This window comes from Ursus maritimus, unplaced genomic scaffold, assembly GCF_017311325.1.
Source record: "Ursus maritimus isolate PB19 unplaced genomic scaffold, ASM1731132v1 scaffold_25, whole genome shotgun sequence".
Taxonomy (NCBI): domain Eukaryota; kingdom Metazoa; phylum Chordata; class Mammalia; order Carnivora; family Ursidae; genus Ursus; species Ursus maritimus.
In genome coordinates this window covers 42,194,572-42,212,900 of record NW_024425008.1, presented here as the reverse complement: position 1 = coordinate 42,212,900, position 18,329 = coordinate 42,194,572, and the positions used below count along the sequence as shown (strand labels likewise).

The 18,329-nt window shown below is 43.1% G+C and overlaps 1 long non-coding RNA gene and 1 other non-coding gene across 2 annotated transcripts; both read left to right on the top strand.

The window, feature by feature from the left end:
- Window positions 1-2,708: 2,708 nt before the first annotated feature.
- On the top strand, window positions 2,709-16,668 carry LOC103673100. The gene is made up of 4 exons (XR_571312.2): window positions 2,709-3,017; window positions 13,252-13,446; window positions 15,105-15,327; window positions 15,894-16,668. It is a non-coding gene; the product is annotated as an uncharacterized LOC103673100 (long non-coding RNA).
- LOC121105293 lies at window positions 10,944-11,045 on the top strand. The gene has a single exon (XR_005837762.1). It is a non-coding gene; the product is annotated as a U6 spliceosomal RNA (small nuclear RNA).
- Window positions 16,669-18,329: the final 1,661 nt, after the last annotated feature.

Here is an 18,329-nt window from a genome sequence, read left to right as displayed (position 1 = left end):
GACCAGAAGCCATACTGATGATATCAACAGTCAATTAACATGTATTTAGTGTGTTATATCTATTATGTACTGTATTCTTACCATAAAGTATGCTCAAGAAAAGAAAATGTCATTGAAATCATAAGGAAGAGAAAATACATTTACAGTACTGTACTGTATTTATTGGGAAAAAAAAAACCCTGTGAATAAGTGGACCTGCACAGTTCAAACCCATGTTGTTCAAAAGTCAACTCTATTTTAAAAATAAAATTCAAATCAAATATATTTAAAAGATGGACGTAAATCATGACCTTACAATTACTCCTGGCGATCTCTGACGAATCGTGGAAGGTTGAAGAAGCACTGGGTGACCAGGGATGACAAAGAACAGTACGCACAGTCCTGTGGAAAGCACACGGGCCTTTGTACATACCAACCTGGGTTCAAATCCTAGTTCTGCCAGTTACCTAAGGTCTGGTGGCTAGTACGCTATCAAAGTTTCCGCATCTGTAAAATGGGTCTAATGTCACCTGCCTCAGAGCTGTTGGGGAGTAAGTGAGAACATAACTGTGGCGTCCAGCACACTTAGCCAGCCCCCAAATGCTAGTTGTTGTCTCTTCTGTATCCCATAACGTGGTAAAATATGCTGGACTAAGAGGAGGTCTGATTGCCTTTAGAAAGGTGTGCCTCTTAACTTGTTTTTCCAGAGGCAAAGATGGACTTGCATCTGTCTGTCCACAGCCACACCTGGCCCTCCCTCCTGCCGATGACACATTTGCAAGACTGTACATAGGCCCCTCGGACAGAAACATGGCACACAAGTGGAGGCGCCGGCCATCCTCATTGTAGAGAGAAAATGACCAGCGTGTGAGTGGGCAGACCAGCCAGCCCAGGCCCTGGCCCCCCAGGCACAGGAGCAGAACAGAAATTTGTCAAAGGATGGAGGGCCTTTTGCTCATCTTCCTGGGCTTCTCCTTCCCTTTCTTCTCTGTCTCTCTCTAGCACAGCTCAGGAAGCAGGAGAAAAATAGCCAAAGGCAACAAGGCAGAAAGCGTCTGTCTCCTCATACTTTGATGGTGAGAGTGAAAACGAATGTCTCATAGCTTGTTAACTGCCAGGTCTAAGATGTCCGCTTGGGGACGTAGGGTATGATGTAGGGTGTGGTGTAGGGTGTGGCCATCACACCCGTGCGTTAGTCTGGCCATCTCTTGCTCCTCGCAGGCTCCCACCATTTGGTCTATTGGAAGCATTAACTTGTAAGCCAGAACATTTAGTTTGGTCTCTGGGCCAGGTGTGTACCTTTAGACCACTGCCTGAAAGACCTGGTTTGAGCTATGAGGAGAGTAAGTCGGGCCTGCCTCGACTTGTCAGTGTGACCCTTCATGTTCTGGCACACCTGCCTCCCAGCTGCTCCGGACCCCTAATAAGGTGGATCTGCACCATCCAGTGTCAGAGCTCAGAAGCAGTTCTACCCTGGGAACAGATCTCAGTCTCAAAGCACTCCTCCTCTCTGCCTGGGTTCTCAGGGGGATGAAGGGCTACGTTCTGCTTTGCTAAATCCTATCCAGCTAGGAGTTCAAGACAGGAGTAGTCAGACCTGGAGACCAGAGGCTTGCAAGAGACTTGCTTGGGTTCATGCCCTCCGTCTGCCAGAGCCTTCAGGCCCCGGAAGAGGCCTGTTCCTCTGCTGTCTGGGACGGCCGTGGGCTAACCTGACCTTGTGGAGTTCTAACTGGCCTGAGTCTGGGGCTCTGCTCACCTTTCTTGTCACGCTCACAGAGCTGCCGAATGCCTTTGTGAACTGGCCTTGAAAAAGTTTTACAGAATCCACGGTCTAGATGTTCTCTGCCTGTACTGTGTTTGCTTGTTATGTTGCAAGAATGTGGCCCAACAGCCTCCACACCCTGATGACTCAGCCTAGCTCTAATGCGTGGTGTTTTCCAGGCCTTGCTGGGGGCAGCGCCTCCTCTAATGTTGGCCAGGTGCTGCCCCCCAGCTGCCTGGAGTGAGCCAGGATCGGAGTTAGAAACACTGCCCACAGGTCAGGCAGAGGGAAAAGGAAGACGAATTCTGGTTTGTTCCACTCTCCAAAACTGCTGTCACTCTTGGCCCTCCCCAGGCACAGCCCAGGACGTATAAATTGGAGGTTAGGAAGAACTTACTTAGTGGGAGCAATCCGGAAGGGAGCAGGCAGAGTGGTTACGTCTTACTTTGAGAAAAGGCAGTTGATACCCACTTAGGGGTCATGTGAAGAAGCCTGTCTTACTTTCAGACCATTGATCTTTGATTTGTGGGGCATTCATTTTGCTGGGGGAAAAAAAAATCTGACTGTTAAGCTTCTGGGGACAAACCAGAGGAAATCACGTAGCTAACAATTCAGAGATTCTTAGAAACTTTGACCAAAAAAAGAAATGACGGAAAAATCACTGTGCTCTCGAGCCGTGGCAAAAGGCCAAGCTTGAATAACGGACGTAGAGAAGAGATATAAATGAATTATGTTTCAATGTATGCTTCTCTTTGGAAAGGAATTGCTCAGGGGAAGTTTATGCCTTAATGATTACTCTTACTAAATGGGAAAACCTTAAGTGATTTTACCTTAACATTTTGGAACCTTACTCTCTTTTACCAGATTTTAAAAATTCAGGCCTCCTTGCAAAAATGCGAACACACTTCTACTTCTTGATGGGTTGTAACAAAAGCAGAAGACTTAATAATTCTTTGTATGAAAAGATGAAATCTGAGCACAGTTCACACATTTGCCAATGATTCTTCTCTCTTGCATGTTATCTATGAATCATCTGACACGAAACAGCTGGAGGGCCTCTCTGCTCTAAGGACGGGGTGGCCTGGCCAGGAACTGCACCCCAGCTTGTGGTCTAGTCTCTGACAGCATTTACATAATACTTCTTGCAGCTAACTAAGCCTGCAGAGTGACTACCCCTCCCCTCCTGCACGCCCTGGAATGGCCATACTTGAGGCTGGCCCTGGCCTCAGCAGGAAGCACAGGTCTCCTGGCCGCGGACCACACCCACACATAGGTTTGTTTGCTTTGTTTTGTTTGGGGGAGGATCTTTTTATTTTGATATAATTTCAATTTTCCAGAAAAATTACAAGAACAGTACAAGGAACTTCTGCAACCTTTGATTCATGTGTTTGCATTTGTGCCTTATTTGCTGTGTTATTCTCTCTCTCTCCCACTCTCCTCTTGCATGCAAGATGGAGATGTAGTGCCCCTATTTGTTCCAATATGCATTTTCCAAAAAGGCATTCTCTTAATAACTGCAGGATAGTTACACGATCAGGCAGTGAAGCATTAATACAATACTACTATCTCTTTCATTAATTGTCCCCAAAATGTTCTTACTCTTTTTTTTTTCCTCCCCCAAGTCCAGGATCAAATTCAAGATCATGCATAGCACTTAGTTGTTGGGTCTATTTATTTTCCTTTATTTTGGGACATTTCTTTAGCTTTTCTTTGTGTTTCTTGACCCTAACATTTTTAAAAAGTACAGGCCAGTTATTTTGTAGAATGTCTTTCAATTTGGGTTTGTCTCATGCTTCCTCATGATTAGATTCAGGTTATGCAATTTTGGCAGGAATATCAGAGTTGATAGTGTGCCCTTCTCCAAGCATCCTAATTGGGGTCGCAGGACATGGGATATTGGTTTGTACCAATATAGTGACGTTAGGTCTGATGACTTGACATAGGTGGTATCTGATACTGTGAAGTTACTATTTTTCCCTTTCAATAAGTAATTGGGGGGCATACTTTACATCTCTGTAATTATCCTATTTTTTTGTTTTAATTTAAATTCCAGTTAACATACAGTGTAATTTTAGTTTCAGGTGTACAATATAGTGAGTCCATACATCACCTGGTGCTCATCACAACAGGGGGACTCCTTAATCCCCATCACCTGTTTCACCTATCCCTCCACCCACCTCCCCTCTGGTAACCATCAGCTTGTTTTCTATAGTTAAGAATCGATTTCTTGGTTTGCCTCTCTCGTTTTCCCCCCAGGATTGTTTGTTCTGTTTCTTAAATTCCACGTATGAGTCAAATCATATGGTATTTGTCTTTCTTTGACTGGCTTATTTCATTGAGCATAACACACTCTAGCTCCATCCATGTTGCTGCAAATGAGAAGATTTCTTTTTTTTTTTATGGCTAATATTTCATGATCACACCTTCTTTATGCATTCACCAGTAGATGAACATCTGGGCTCTTTCCATAATTTGGTTATTGGAGATAATGCTGCTATGAACATCAGGGTGCATGTATCCCTTCAAATTTTTAAAAAATATTTATTTATTTTGAGAGAGTAGGGGGGAGGGAGGATGGTAGAGGGACAGAATTTTCAAGCAGACTCCCCGCCGAGCTCAGAATCCAACTCAGGACTTGATCCCATGACCTATGAAATTATGACCTGGGCCAAACTCATGAGTTAGACACTCAAGCAACTGAGCCACCCAGGCGCCCCTCAAATTAGTATTTTTGTAATCATTAGGTAAATACCTAGTAGTACAATTGTATATCCTATTTTATTTATTTTTTTTTTTAAGTAGACTCCATGCCCAACATGGGGCTTCAACTCACAACCCTGAGATCAAGGGTCACACACTCTACCAACTGGGTCAGCCAGGCACCCCTGCAATTATCCTATTTTTTTCCTTCTTTTTTCTTTTTTTGTTTGTGTAATTATCTTATTTTTAATGAAATTTTACACATCCATTGATGGTTTTCTATGTCTCTCATTTTGGCATTCTACTGTAACGAAGAGATTTCCCTTCGCCTCTATCTATCTATCATCTATCATCTATCTGTCATCTATCTATCTATCTATCTATCTATCATCTATCTATCTATCATCTATCATCTATCTATATCAGTATGATTCTTATTCTATCCATGGGATATAATTCATTGCAAATTTTATTTATTTTGATGCTCAGATTGTTCCAGATTACTGAGTAGAGCCCCCTCAAGCTGGCTTCTGAGTCTTTTCAACATATTTTCATGATTCTTTGAGCACTTGCTTACCTTCTAGCATAATAAAATGCTCCAGGCTTATCCTCTACTTTTCCTGCCCCCAGCCGCAGAATAAGCCCTTTCTCAAGAATCCCTGGTTCCTTTAGTGGGTAATGGTATTTAGAAACCAAGATCTGGGTGCTAAATATGCTCATTCCTACTGGTGTGTCCCTGCTTCTGGGCCCTCTTAGCAGACAGAATAGGTAATATTACATACACAAACAGAAATAGATACATATAGAGACATAGATATATATTAGAAATATGTTAGATATATATATATATATATTTGTTTATCTATAGCTATATGACATAATATATAGTTATACCAATAACTACAATTTCAATGCAACAAACACCTTTTCCAAATTTGTAATTTATTTCCCCAATGCTTAGAAATCTGTCTCCCGTTAACCTCAGCTCAAGGATACACAGATTGCAGTTTCAGAATTGTTAATCCATAGTACCATTAAAAGTAAACCTAATGAGAGTTCAAGTCGTTTACAGTTTTGGGGGGTAAAACTTACGTACTGAAGTGCACAAGCCCCAAGACTACACCTCAATGACTTTGGACAAATGGATATACCTGTGTGACCCACACTGTTTTCAAGATACAGAACGTTTATCTCTGTATCTTCTCAGAAAGTCCCCTCCTGTTTCTTCCCAGCCAGCAACACCCCCACCCCCCAAGCAAGAGGCAACCACTGTTCCAGTATTTTGCTTAGTCTGTAGACATCAGTTGGCTCCCCTGGTTCTGAACACCCATCTTCAACTTGGACCCTACTCTGTGCTGTCCCCCTCAAGGCTTATGCCACCTCAGTGTCTGGCCTTGGATTTTGTTTTGTCTGCTCTTTCTTGGCAATTCCAGATTTGATTTCCAGTTCCACTTCCAGTCTTTCCTGATCCCTGGTGCCAATGAGTCTGCCCCTCCTCTGGGCCAAATGTTAATTTGTTCTGCACTTGTCTACATTCCCCATTCTTCCTGGGCTTTTGATCTAGCCCCAAAGGACCTCTGGCCTGGAATGTGCTTCCAGGATAACACAATTTACCAAAGATAGTTTCATAAAAAGACATCATTTCATGAAAAGGCTCCTTAAGATTTGGTAATATTGCCCTGTCTGATCCTGCTTGATACCTGGATTCTGAGCAACACCTGTTCTTCCTTTTCTTTCTTTCTGTTTATTTGTTTGTTTACTTATATATTCATCTTGAGAGAGCCAGCGAGTGAGAGAGAACCTTAAGCAGGCTCCATCCCCAGCGTGGACCCAAGACAGGGCTCGATCTCACAATCCTGAGTCGAAATCAAGAATCAGATGCTTAACCAACTGAACCACCCAGGGGCGCCTGTTCTTCTGTTTCTAAATCTTGCTTCTGTACCCCACTTGGGTGTCTGTCACAATCCTCCCTTCCATGTGACAGCGCGAGCCAGAGGCTGGTGAGGCTTTTCTCACAAGGGTAGCCTGTGAGCGTGACTATGAAAAACAGAAACCATGTCTCTTGTGGGCGTTTAGTACATGTGAAACCACTCAGCCCACCACCAAGATGTGGCAAATGACCAGAGTGGGGGGCACAGGCAGAGGAGGTGGGTGGGTCCCTATGCACCCTGTCAATGCTTAATGAATGACTCCCTTTCAGTAGTGCCCAGCCTGGCCAGATCTATAGGGTGTAGGGTAAAAACTAAGGTGAGGTCTCAGAACCAGAAAGTCACACCCATGTTAATATTTAGAAAACAGTGGGGTTATAATAGCTTCTTTTCTAGGCTCCTTAATGAAAAGGGGTAGTGTGGTTCAGTCATGAGAGCTTCTGAAAAGACTCTTTGACACGAAGGCTCTTAGCTTCTCTCTTCATGTTGGCCCTTGATTGTATCAGTGGTTTAATAAGCAGTTGCTTGTTCTGCCTTTTGTGTGCTTGGATCCCCGCCCCTTCCCCCCACCCCCTCCCCGGTTCAGCAAGGCTAAGAGCTCCTTGAGGGAGGTGACAAGGTTGTGCATTTTTCTGTTTTCCTCCCATCTCAGCACCAGCTCCTTGTCACGTGACAGGAGGTGTTCAGTAGATGCTTCTGAATTGAACTGAGTTTTCTTAGTCGCTTTAATGATGTCCTCCCTCCCTAGTATCCCAATTCCTCCTGCGATTCCAAGCACAGATTGCCTGAGTAAATCATGAACTAATTCCACTAAATTGTTGTTGAATCAAAGCGTTACTCCTTTCAGGAGTCTGTGTTTTAGAAGAGGGCAGACGTGAATGGGCAGTGCTTAATAACCCAAGTGGAATCAACCTCGTAGTGGAATTGCAGGCACCAGAGAGCCAGATGAGGACAGTTACGAGCAGAGAGCTCTTTGGTGCCCCACCAGTCATGCCACATCACTCTTACTCTTCCCCTGAGGCTCTCAGAATGTCGGGTCATAAAGGGACCGTTACATTCTGCTGATGCGCCCCATTGCTGCCTGCTTTTCCCAAGCTTCTCTCTCCCATTGATTTTCATCTGTTTACGTGGGCCCAGAGCAAATCGGCTGTAGCACCTTCCTCTAAAGAGCCTGGTAGACGCAGAATCTCCTAGCGGCAAACCTTCTAAGCTTTTGTTGCTTCCAGCAAGCCTGTCGAGGTTGACAGCAGCAGGCCTGCAACCAGGGGCCCTGGGGGGCTGGATCCCCTCCTCGACAGGCCACCTACGTTCTGGGGTTGGGTTTCAACTCTTTAGCCTGCTGTATTTGCTCAGGTGCCCTGCTGTGTATAGTCTGCCTGTGACACCTTCCACTGCTGTCTTGACCCAGTTCAAGCCCTTGCTTGCCTCTTACCTAGATTATTTTAACCGTAATGAGTCTTCCTAATGAGTCTACCTGCTGCTGATTGTGGTAAGATGTAGAGCTATTTGGCCATGATCTCAAATTTATGATTAGCCTCCTACTGGGGTTACTACCTGGCCCACTAGTGTCTCTAGTCAGAGACAAGCCCAGGAAAACACAAGCCATTTAGTACCAACCAGATGAACTGGACTGGGCCACACCTGACCTGGGAAGCCTCATTTGGACCCAAGGCCAACAGGTGCTCTCTCAACGTTGACTTCAGTTAGAATCGTCTGGGGAAACAAACACATTTTCACGTGCGGTCCCCACTCCTTGAGCTTCTAATTTAATTAGACTGGGATGAGGCCTGAACGTGTTTATTCTTTGTTCTGGAATGAACTTTTGTGTAGGTACAAAAGTACTTTTGTCCAAAGAAATGCTACAAGTTCATCATTAGTACATTTTAATGTATTATTACAAATTTTCATTACAATTTTAATTGTTACAAAATGTTTCACTGAGTACACCTATTTAACCATTCACCTGTCAACTTGTTGAACATTTAGTTTGTTTCTGATTTTTTTTTTAAGATTTTATTTATTTATTTGACAGAGAGAGAGACAGCCACAAGAGAGGGGGCACAAGCAGGGGGAGTGGGAAAGGAAGAAGCAGGCTCCCAGCGGAGGAGCCTGATGTGGGGCTCAATCCCAGAACGCTGGGATCACGCCCTGAGCTGAAGGCAGACGCTTAACGACTGAGCCACCCAGGCGCCCCCATTTCTGATTTTTAGCTATAGCAATTCTTCACATAAATTTTTCTTATTTGAGGCACTTTGCTTTATACCAAGAGAAATTTCCAGAAGTTTTTATTACTGGACAAAATAATATGAAAGTATTTTTAGACACTTAATATTATCTAATTGCTTTTCAAAAGGCTGTTAACCAATTTATACTCCTTCCAAAATAGATGACAATTTCTATTTTATCCAACATCAGTCATTGGCTAACATAACAAAACATTTATTCTCTATTTCAGTGTATATATCTGTATTTGAGGCTTATATTTTTTCAAAGCTTCCCAGGCAATTCTAAGGTGGAATCTGGGTGGAGAGCAATAGTAGGCTGGCCTGAAAGTTGCCAAATGTTGTGGCCCCTTTTCCTCAGCCTCTGGAGATCCTTCGCTCTGATACAAAGGCCCAGGAAAAGTGCCCCAAGGAAATGGGCACCAAAGAGGAGGTTTCTTTCTAAGGCCTAGGGCCAAGTAGGCCCAGGTCATCCTCCCCGGCTTTTCCTAGGGAGGGGCCTGTCTCCTCTGGCTGCCGAGGGTTGGAAGTGACCCAACGAGAACCAAGAGCACGTGGCCCCAAAGAGGGAGAACAGGGGAAAAAAAGGAACTGTTCTGCATCATCGGGAACTTGGAGCCTCTCCCCCAACACTCAGAGAGTCTACTTCCCTGCTCTTGGGCCTGAGCCACAGAGGCCCTCCTGGCCGTGCTGACCACCCCCATCAAATGTGCCTCCTCCATACCGTGTCCCATAATCTTGGTTTTTTAAATTGCTTTTTTATTTTTTATTTTTAAATTTTATTTGTTTGTTTGTTTTTTAGAGAGGGAGAGCTGTGTGTGGGCAGAGGGAGAGAGAATCTTAAGCAGGCTCCACAGCCAGCACAGAGCCTGACTCGGAGTTTGATCTCACGACCCTGAGATAATTGGCTAAACTGAAATCAAGAGTCAGACACTTAATTGACTGAGCCACCCAGGCGCCCCAATTGCTTTTTTAAATTACAAAAGAACTATTATTGGTCCATCATAAACAAGTAATACAGAAATGAATATGGCAAAATTGGAACGTTCTCCCTTACCTCCCTATTTCCATTCTCTTCCCCAGAGGCAACCTGAGAATAGTGTAGTGCATCTCTTCCTAGATCTTTGTCTAGCAGAAGTGAGTCTGTGTGCATGCACACGCAGGATTTTTAAAATACGTAAATGGAGTTATGCTATATATAGTTTTCCCCAACCTGCCTTTATCATTTAACTTTAAGGTGTAGACCACCTTCTGTGTTAATTAATATACAGCAGTCTTCTTTTTCATGGCTGCATAATAATCCACAGCATATGACGCTATCATATAATCGAACCCATTTTGTTGCATCAGTTGCCTTTCATTTTTCTCTGTAACAACAGTGCTGCAATTAGCTCCTTTGTGTCTGTGACTTTGTGCCATCTATCTGGCTTTGAGTATCGTCACAGCCAGAAAAGTCCTGGTGTTGGACTCCAAGAATCCAAGTCTGCACACCCCAGAGTATCTCTGCTACCTCCAGGACTCACCGAGACCCTGGACGAACACCGCCCTGGCTCAGTCCTGGCCTCTGCTCTTGCCCTGTTGTTCTGCAGGTATGTTTGCAGCACGCCCATGGACCAGCCGCCAGAATTCTGATAACCCCACCATATCACGGAAAGGTGCAAAAAGTATAGCTAGTGTCCCTCCAGTCATTGGGAAAAAAGAAAGAGGGCCAGCTCCTTCAAACACAATTTGGTTGGAGAAACTATGAAAGTGGTTATCTATCGGAATGGTTTTCAAGATTCTCAGTCTTTCACTCCTGGTGTAGTGTGGGCCTGAAACAGCAGGGAATTGCTGGGGTAGAAGATTCGAGAGCTGCAGTGGTGGTAGAAGCTCTCCGGAGCCGCAGAGGGAGTGAGGCAGTATGGTGCATGTGCGTGTGTGTGTGCGTGTGTGCACGCACGCGTGTGTCTGTGTGTGCGTGCGTGTGCGTGTGTGTGCATGTGCGTGCGTGTGTGCGTGTGCGTGTGTGTGTTTAACCCCGAACCAAATGTCCTTGGCCCATGGGCAGAGATTGCCAACCCTTGATCTAATATGTTGTTCTACTTTTGTCCTTTAAGATTTTCAAGCACGAGAGTCCTGCAAGAAGCAGTAAGGGCTAATGGGAAGCAGACAGCACCCTGGGAAACAGGAAATCTGGTTCCATTTATGACTCCACCAGGGCCTGCCATGGAATTTCGGGCAGCGCTGGTTTGCTGCCCCATGCCCTCTTGTTTATAGAGGTGCCATCTGCACCTCTGGGATACAGGGGTTGCGTTTCTTGTTTTTCCCGCAAAATAGTGCCAGTGTTACAGATGGGACAGGCACACTTCCTTCAGCAGCACCTATATTAAAAAAATTGGAATAATTCAGAGAAGATTAGTATGGCCCCTGCACAAGGATGACATGCAAATTTGTGAAGCGTTCCATTTAAAAAAATAAAATTTAAAAAACAGGGACAGGCAAGGGCGCTTTTCCATTTGGCTGAGATGTTTTCTGTGTTTGGCTTATCCGGCTTGGATGTGTTGTTCTTCCTTACTTTTCGGACACGCAGAAAGAACACATGTTCGTAGTACTGGAGACAGGGGACGAACTTCCTGGGTGGCGGCCCTCCTGAGATGCATTCTTGCGCGCACAAATGCAAAGGCAGCTGTTGACCTGCTCTCGCAGGGCTTCGGAAACCCTTTGGGGAATGGTGACGGGGTCGCTGTTAGAGCCGAGCAACAAACAGATCTGCTGGAGTCGGGGATAAGCTACATTTGGGCAGTACTAAAGTTTGCTCATGGAAAAGTGATTTATTTAGACAAATCCAGATTTTAAAATTGTTTTTCTTGAAGTGTAACAGATACAGAAAAGTGCGTGCACGGTAAATGTACAGCTTGGGGAATTCGTGCAAAGTGAACACATCTACATTACCCTGGTAACCACGACGTAGGTCAAAAAGTAGAATGTTAGAGGCCCCTAGAGGACCCCTGTATGCCTACCCTCCACCCCAGTAACTAGTCCTTTGAGATATAACCACTAACCTGACTTTCAACACTTTATATTTTTGCCTGATTTTGACCTTTATATATATTTCTGAAATTTATTCACATTTTATGTAGATCTTGTTCTTATTGCTATTACTTACTACTTATTCCCACGACTATACGGTATTCCATGATAGAGATATGTCACAGTTTTGTATCAGTTCTATGTTGATGGGATTTGGGGTTGTTTTCTTTCTTTTTTTTTTTAAAGATTTTATTTATTTATTTGACAGAGACAGAGATAGCCAGCTAGAGAGGGAACACAGCAGGGGGAGTGGGAGAGGAAGAAGCAGGCTCCCAGCAGAGGAGCCTGATGTGGGGCTCGATCCCATGACGCCGGGATCACGCCCTGAGCCGAAGGCAGACGCTTAACCGCTGCGCCACCCAGGCGCCCCTGGGGTTGTTTTCTGTGTTGGCAATTTCAGAGGACTCTGGTGTGAATAGTTTTGCACCTGTTGGCGCTCACATGCATGCATTTCTGTTGCACACATTCCCACAAGTGGAATCACCAGCTCACAGGGTTTGCAGGCATTCCACTGTAATGGACCCTGGAAATAGCAGCAAATGAGAGTTCGGAATGTATTTTTGATAGGGGACAAAGCACACAGTGAAGATCAGACCCCAGGATTCCAGTCTCCTCCCAGGCTTGGACGAGAAGGGAGCCAAAGCAAAGCACTTACCCTCTGTGCTTCCTCAGCTGGAAGTAGGAAATAATTAGTACCTGCTCCAGTACTTGCTGTGGGCTGGAAAAGCCCTCTGCAAAACTTGACGCTGTGCAAATGGAAGCTGTCATTAAAATGGAAGCAGGGAAGGGAGATTTTTAATTATTAATGAGAACAAGACAGTAACTATACTTATGTGGATTTCCATTCCCAATTAAGAATCCAGATATTAGATTAACTGCTCAGATGGACAGGGTTGTATTGCCGAAGGGGTCTGTGGTATTATTCTCTCAAACCCAGACACAGGAAGTAGCTTCCCCAACCCATGCTCTGTATCTTGCTAGAGGATTCCTCATCCGCCTGGAGCCCCAGGGGTCCTCCCTGTTCTTTCTCTCAGGCCAAATGCCCCAGCTTTTTCTTTCCCTCTGCATCAGCCCAAGTTGGCCTACTCTGGAAAAAACTGGTCTGGTTCTGCCTGACTGGACCGTTATAACGCACCAGGAAAGCCAAAGAACACAATCCTTCCATATCGTCCTGCATTATTGAATGTAAAGTGTGAGTATTGTCGACGAGGCACTGTGGTCTCACAGTACAACTAAAAGCTCACAGGCATTCATTCTACCAAAGATGGTGCTAAGTAAGCTACACCAGGGGCTGTAAAAAATAATAGTTGAAAGTAGTGTCAACATTTTGTCCATCCTACTGATTCCTTTGCAGATGGTTACACAAGTAGAAGGCAGTGCCCTCTTCTGGCCAATGCCACACTTGCATGGCTGTGGCTAGGGATGGCCAACTCATGGCACTGGTGCTTGGAAGGCAACTGGCTCATCTTGGGGTTAGTGTTGAGCAAATCACATTTGCCTCAAAAGGGAAAAATCCAAATTGTGATGATTACATTGTATGCGTGATTAACATTTAAATCGGTAGACTTCTTTACCTTCCATAATGCAGGTGGTTATCCTTATGAGCAAAAACGGAGGTTTCCGGAAGGAAAAAAAAGTTCTGCTTCAAGACAGCAAAATAGAAACCCGGCTGAGTTTCCAGTTTTCAGATTTTGAATACAAGACTGCAACATCAACTCTTCCCTGAATTTCTAGCTTGCCAGCCTGCTCTGCAAATTCCAGACTTGTCAGCCCCCACAATCGTGTGAGCCAATTCCTTAAAATAAATCTGTGTGTGTGTGTGTGTGTGTGTGTGTGTGTGTATCTTGTTCGTTTTGTTTCCCTGGAAAACCCTAATGCAAAACCTAACTCCAAAACCCATTTATATCAGTGACATCTCATTTGCACAAATATAAGGGGACATGATGTATAGCAGTTGACCTTCTGAGTTCAGGTTCAAGTCCCAGTACCATCTCATTTACTAGTGTCATAAAGTAGCTCCTTAATGATACTTAGCCCTGGTATTTTCATGTGTATAAAGGAGGAAATAGTAACACTTATTGAATAGGCTCTTGTGAAGATTAAGAGAAAACATGTGCTTAGATTAGTGATTGGCTCACAATAAGTACTAAATAAATGTTAGTCATAATTATTATTAATTATTATTACTAAGGTCATAGAAGGAAGTTGTCCAAGAAGGGTGACTTACAGGCTGAGGGGTACATGGAAGGATAGTTAGTTTCGTTCACTCCCCCATCCCTGGTTCCCCCAGACCCTCATGCACAAGCAGTTTTTCACTACCTGTTCCTGGGCAATATTATAAAGCCATTCCTTCTAAAGTGTCCCGTCTCTTCCCATAGGAACCCAATCAAGATTAAAAGTTGAATTCCAATTTAAGGACTAAGTCATAGATGAAGCCATTTTTATGTCACAAAAACAAAGTTCAGTAAATCTTGACAATCATTTAAAACAGTACATTTATCCTAAGTCCAAACATGGGGCTTCCATAAAATTTATCTTCACTCCATGATACAATTTACTAATTTAATTAGCAGTTTTGTTGGCCTTCTCACAATTTAGAAGGACTTCTGCAAGATGATTTGGTTGGTTAAAATCTTGTTTTTAAAGTTAGCCAAGTGGTTATCTCTAGGTATAAGGATTTTGGTCAATTTATATATATTGACATACATTTTTATATAAATTTATATACTTATATTTATCTCTGTGTTATTCAGTGATTCACCATAAGGACCCACAGGATTCAATAGCAGGTTATATACTCACTGAGATTTATTATAGCAAAGGATACAGAGCAAAAGTAGCAGGAAAAAGATATGCACACATGGAGTCCAGAGACATTCAACACAGACTTCCAATGTCCTTCCTGGTCCAAATACTCCTTCTGTGAGGCCATATAGGAGTACTCTTTCTCTCACCATTAACTTTGAGGACATGTGTGGGATGCCTGCCCAGAGAGGCCTGTTTGTCTCAGAGTTGAAGGCTTTTATGGGCGGCCGGTCACCTAGGTATATCCTGCTATGTATGCAACCACTATGGCAACCAACACTCAACCCTAACAATGAAACTAGGTGCGCACTGTAGATCCTGATGTTTGCGCAACTCAACCTGAGAAGCATATGGTGTGGTCCGTTGGTGCAGGTGTATGTGACAAACCCATCAACCAGCAACATGAAGAACACTCTAAGGGCCGCCAAGGGTTCATCATGGGTCCCTTGAAGACGGGTAAAGAGCAAGCAACCAGACCTGCTGTGTTAACTGTTTCCTCACAGTCTGTATTTTCTAAAATGTCTGTAATTAACCTCTAGTACTTCTATAATGAGAAAAGTAGTTATTAATCTAAAGGCATCCAAAGTTAATGATTTTCCTTTTTAGTTATTTAATGATGTTGTTTTATAATCTCAGGACATTTCCGCGTCGTCAGCAGAGCTGCTGAGAGAAGTCAAGTCACACTACTGGACACTTCATGGATACCCATCACAGCCTTCATGCTCTTTGGGAAAATCATAAAAACAGGCCAGGACAGAGCATGTGTGACATAGAAGGAACCACGGCAACACCTAGTTCAACTTCCCCATCTCGGAGATGAGGAAGTGGAAATTCTGAGCAATGAAAGGACTCATCCAAGGTTCTAAACCTTAGAACTTTCTTTTTTTTTTTTTAAGATTTTATTTATTAGAGAGAGAGAGAGAGTGAATGAGAGAGAGAGAGAGAGAGCACAAGCAGGTGGAGGGGCAGAGGGAGAGGGAGAAGCAGACTCCCCGCTGAGCAAGGAGCCCGATGCAGGACTCCATCTCAGGACCCTGGGATCATGACCTGAGCCCAAGGCAGATGCTTAACTGACTGAACCACCCAGGAGCCCCTAAACCTTAGAGCTTTCAGTTAAAAACCTCTCTTGGAACTCCTGAAATGGGACAGGGCAAGGTCTGCTCTGTAGCTTCTGCTTGTCTTTAGCCTGGGCAGAAACTGGTGGGGCTGCCTGAACTGAGTGTCCATGGTCCAATAGCCCTTAGTCTAGACAGAGGCTTCCTATTCTTCCCCAACCCCTCCCTTGTCCAGTGGCCTGACAGAAGCCCCAGGACTCTGTATCCAGAACCTATGCTATTGGGTCAATGGCCTAGTTTGGAACCTAATGAGACATTAGTTTCATCTTCACCAAATTTCCCCCTTTTCTCTCCTTTTACTGTCTTGTAGGCTGGAGGGTGATGTCTGTCTCTCTACTGCCCTGCACATCCCTTGAGGGCCTCCTGGAACCCGGTTATACAGCAGTTATGATTGTGGGTGGTGAAGTTAAACGGTCCAGGGTTTGAATTCTGACTTAGCATCTCCCTGGCTTGTGTGATTGGCGTGAGTGACTTAATGGAAATCATAGAACTTCCTTTATAAGGTTACTGGGAAGACCCTTAACTAGTATAGAGTTTGGCATATAAAAGCATTCAGTAAATAGTGCATATTATTCTTGAAAAAGGTATTCCATTTACTTTGGAAAACCCTATCCTCTGATCTTTTTAACATTTTCGTTGAGGTAATTAACATACAGTATACACTATATGTATTTAAAGTATACAATGTCATAAGTTTTAACATGTATACACCTGTGAAATCATCCCCATAATCAACCTAGTTACCGTACCCGTACCTCCCAAAATTTCCCTTGTATCGTTTTGTAATCCCTTTTCCTGTCCCCAGGCAATCACTGTTTATTCTCTGCCTCTACCGATTAGCTTGCATTTTCTAGAATTTCATGTAAATGGAATCATACGGTATGCACCCTTTTTTGGCTTCTTTCATTCAGCATTATTTTGAGATTCATCCATGTTGTTGAGCGGACCAGTTGCTCAGTTCTCTTCCATTGTTGAGGGTATCACTTGCTCAGTAGATAGACCACAATTAGTTATCCATTCACTTACCAATGAGCATTTGGGATGTTTCTAGTTTTGAAGTATTAGAAATAAAACTTCTGTGAACATTTGTGAACAAGTGTTTGCATAAACACATACTTACGTTTCTCCTGGGAGGTGAATGGGTGGGTCCTAAGGTATATGTTTAAATTTTTAAGAAACTGCCAAATTATTTTCCAAGTAATTGTACCATTTTGTATTTTCAGTTGCTCCACATACTTGACAACAGTTGGTATGGTCAGTCTTCTAATAGATGCGTAATGGTATCTCTTTGTTATTTTAATTCGAGTTTCCCTGATGACATTTTATTTGTTTGTTTTAGGGGGGAGGGGTGAAAGGAGAGGCAGAGAGAGAATCTTAAACCGGCTCCACGTGGGGCTCAATCTCACAACCAGAGATCGTGACCTGAGCTGAAATCAAGAGTCAGACAGTCAACCAACCGAGCCGCTGAGGCACCCTCCACAGTGACGTTTTAAATGTGTTTTTTTGCCAACCATGTATGTTTTGGCAAATTGTCTGTTCAAATCATTTGCCTATTTTAATTGGGGTATTTGTTTTCTTATTGTTGAATTTTGAGACTTTTAAAAAAATATATTCTGTATACAAGTCCTTCAAGTGATTTAAAATATTTGCTTGAAGTCCGTAACTAGTCTTATCGTTCTCTTAACAGTGTCTCAGAGAACAGAAGTTCTTAATTGTAAAGAAGTACAATTTATCAATTTTGTCTGTTATGGAATGTGCTTTTGGTATTCTAATCCAAGGATCCTTTCTCTACTAAATCACTTTTATGTTTGTTGGAAATCAATTTACCGTATATATGTGGGTCTATTTCCACACTGTTTTTTTCCTCCCGTGATCTGTTTTCATGCCAATACCGTACTATCTTGATTGTTGTGGCTTTCCCAAATTTGTTTAGCTGTTTGATTTACGTCTTTTTCATTTCCAAATGAATTTTAGAATTAGCTTGTCAATTTTTACACAAACTGCTGGGGATTTTGATAAGGACAGCATAGAATCTATGTGAAAGTTTAGGGAGAACTGTCTTCTCAACTATATTGAGTCAAATATTGAGTCTTCTGGTCCATGAATATAGAATATCTCTTCATTTATTGAGGTTTCTTTAATTTCTCTCGGCTATGTTTTGTAGTTTTTTGGGTATAGGACTTACACATCTTTGTCAGTTTATTGCTATGCATTTGATATTTTTGGTACTAGGGTAAATGGTATTGTTTTTAATTTCAATTTCCAATTGTTTGCTAGTATATAGAAATACACTTTATTTTTATACATTGAACTTGTATCCAGCAACTTACTAAACTCACTTATTAGTTTTAGTAGTTGTTTTTATGGACTTGATAGGATTTTCTGCATAGACAATTATGTCATCTATGTATAGACAGTTTTATTACTTCCTTTTCACTTTGATTGACTTTTATTTCTTTTTCTTGCTCTGTTGCATTGGCTTGAACCAGTACGATGTTGAATAGAAGTGGTGAGAGCAGACATCTTTGGCTTTTTTTGTAATTTTAGAGGGAAAGCACTCAGTCTTCCACTGTTTAGTATAATGTTAGCTGTAGATGCCCTATAACCAGTTGAGGAAGTTCCCTTCTATTCTTAGTTGGCTAAGATTTTTTTTAAAGATCTATTTATTTCAGAGAGAGAGCATGTGTGTGCCAGCAGGGGGAGAGGCAGAAGGAGAGGGAGAGAACAAGAGAATCTCCAGCAGACT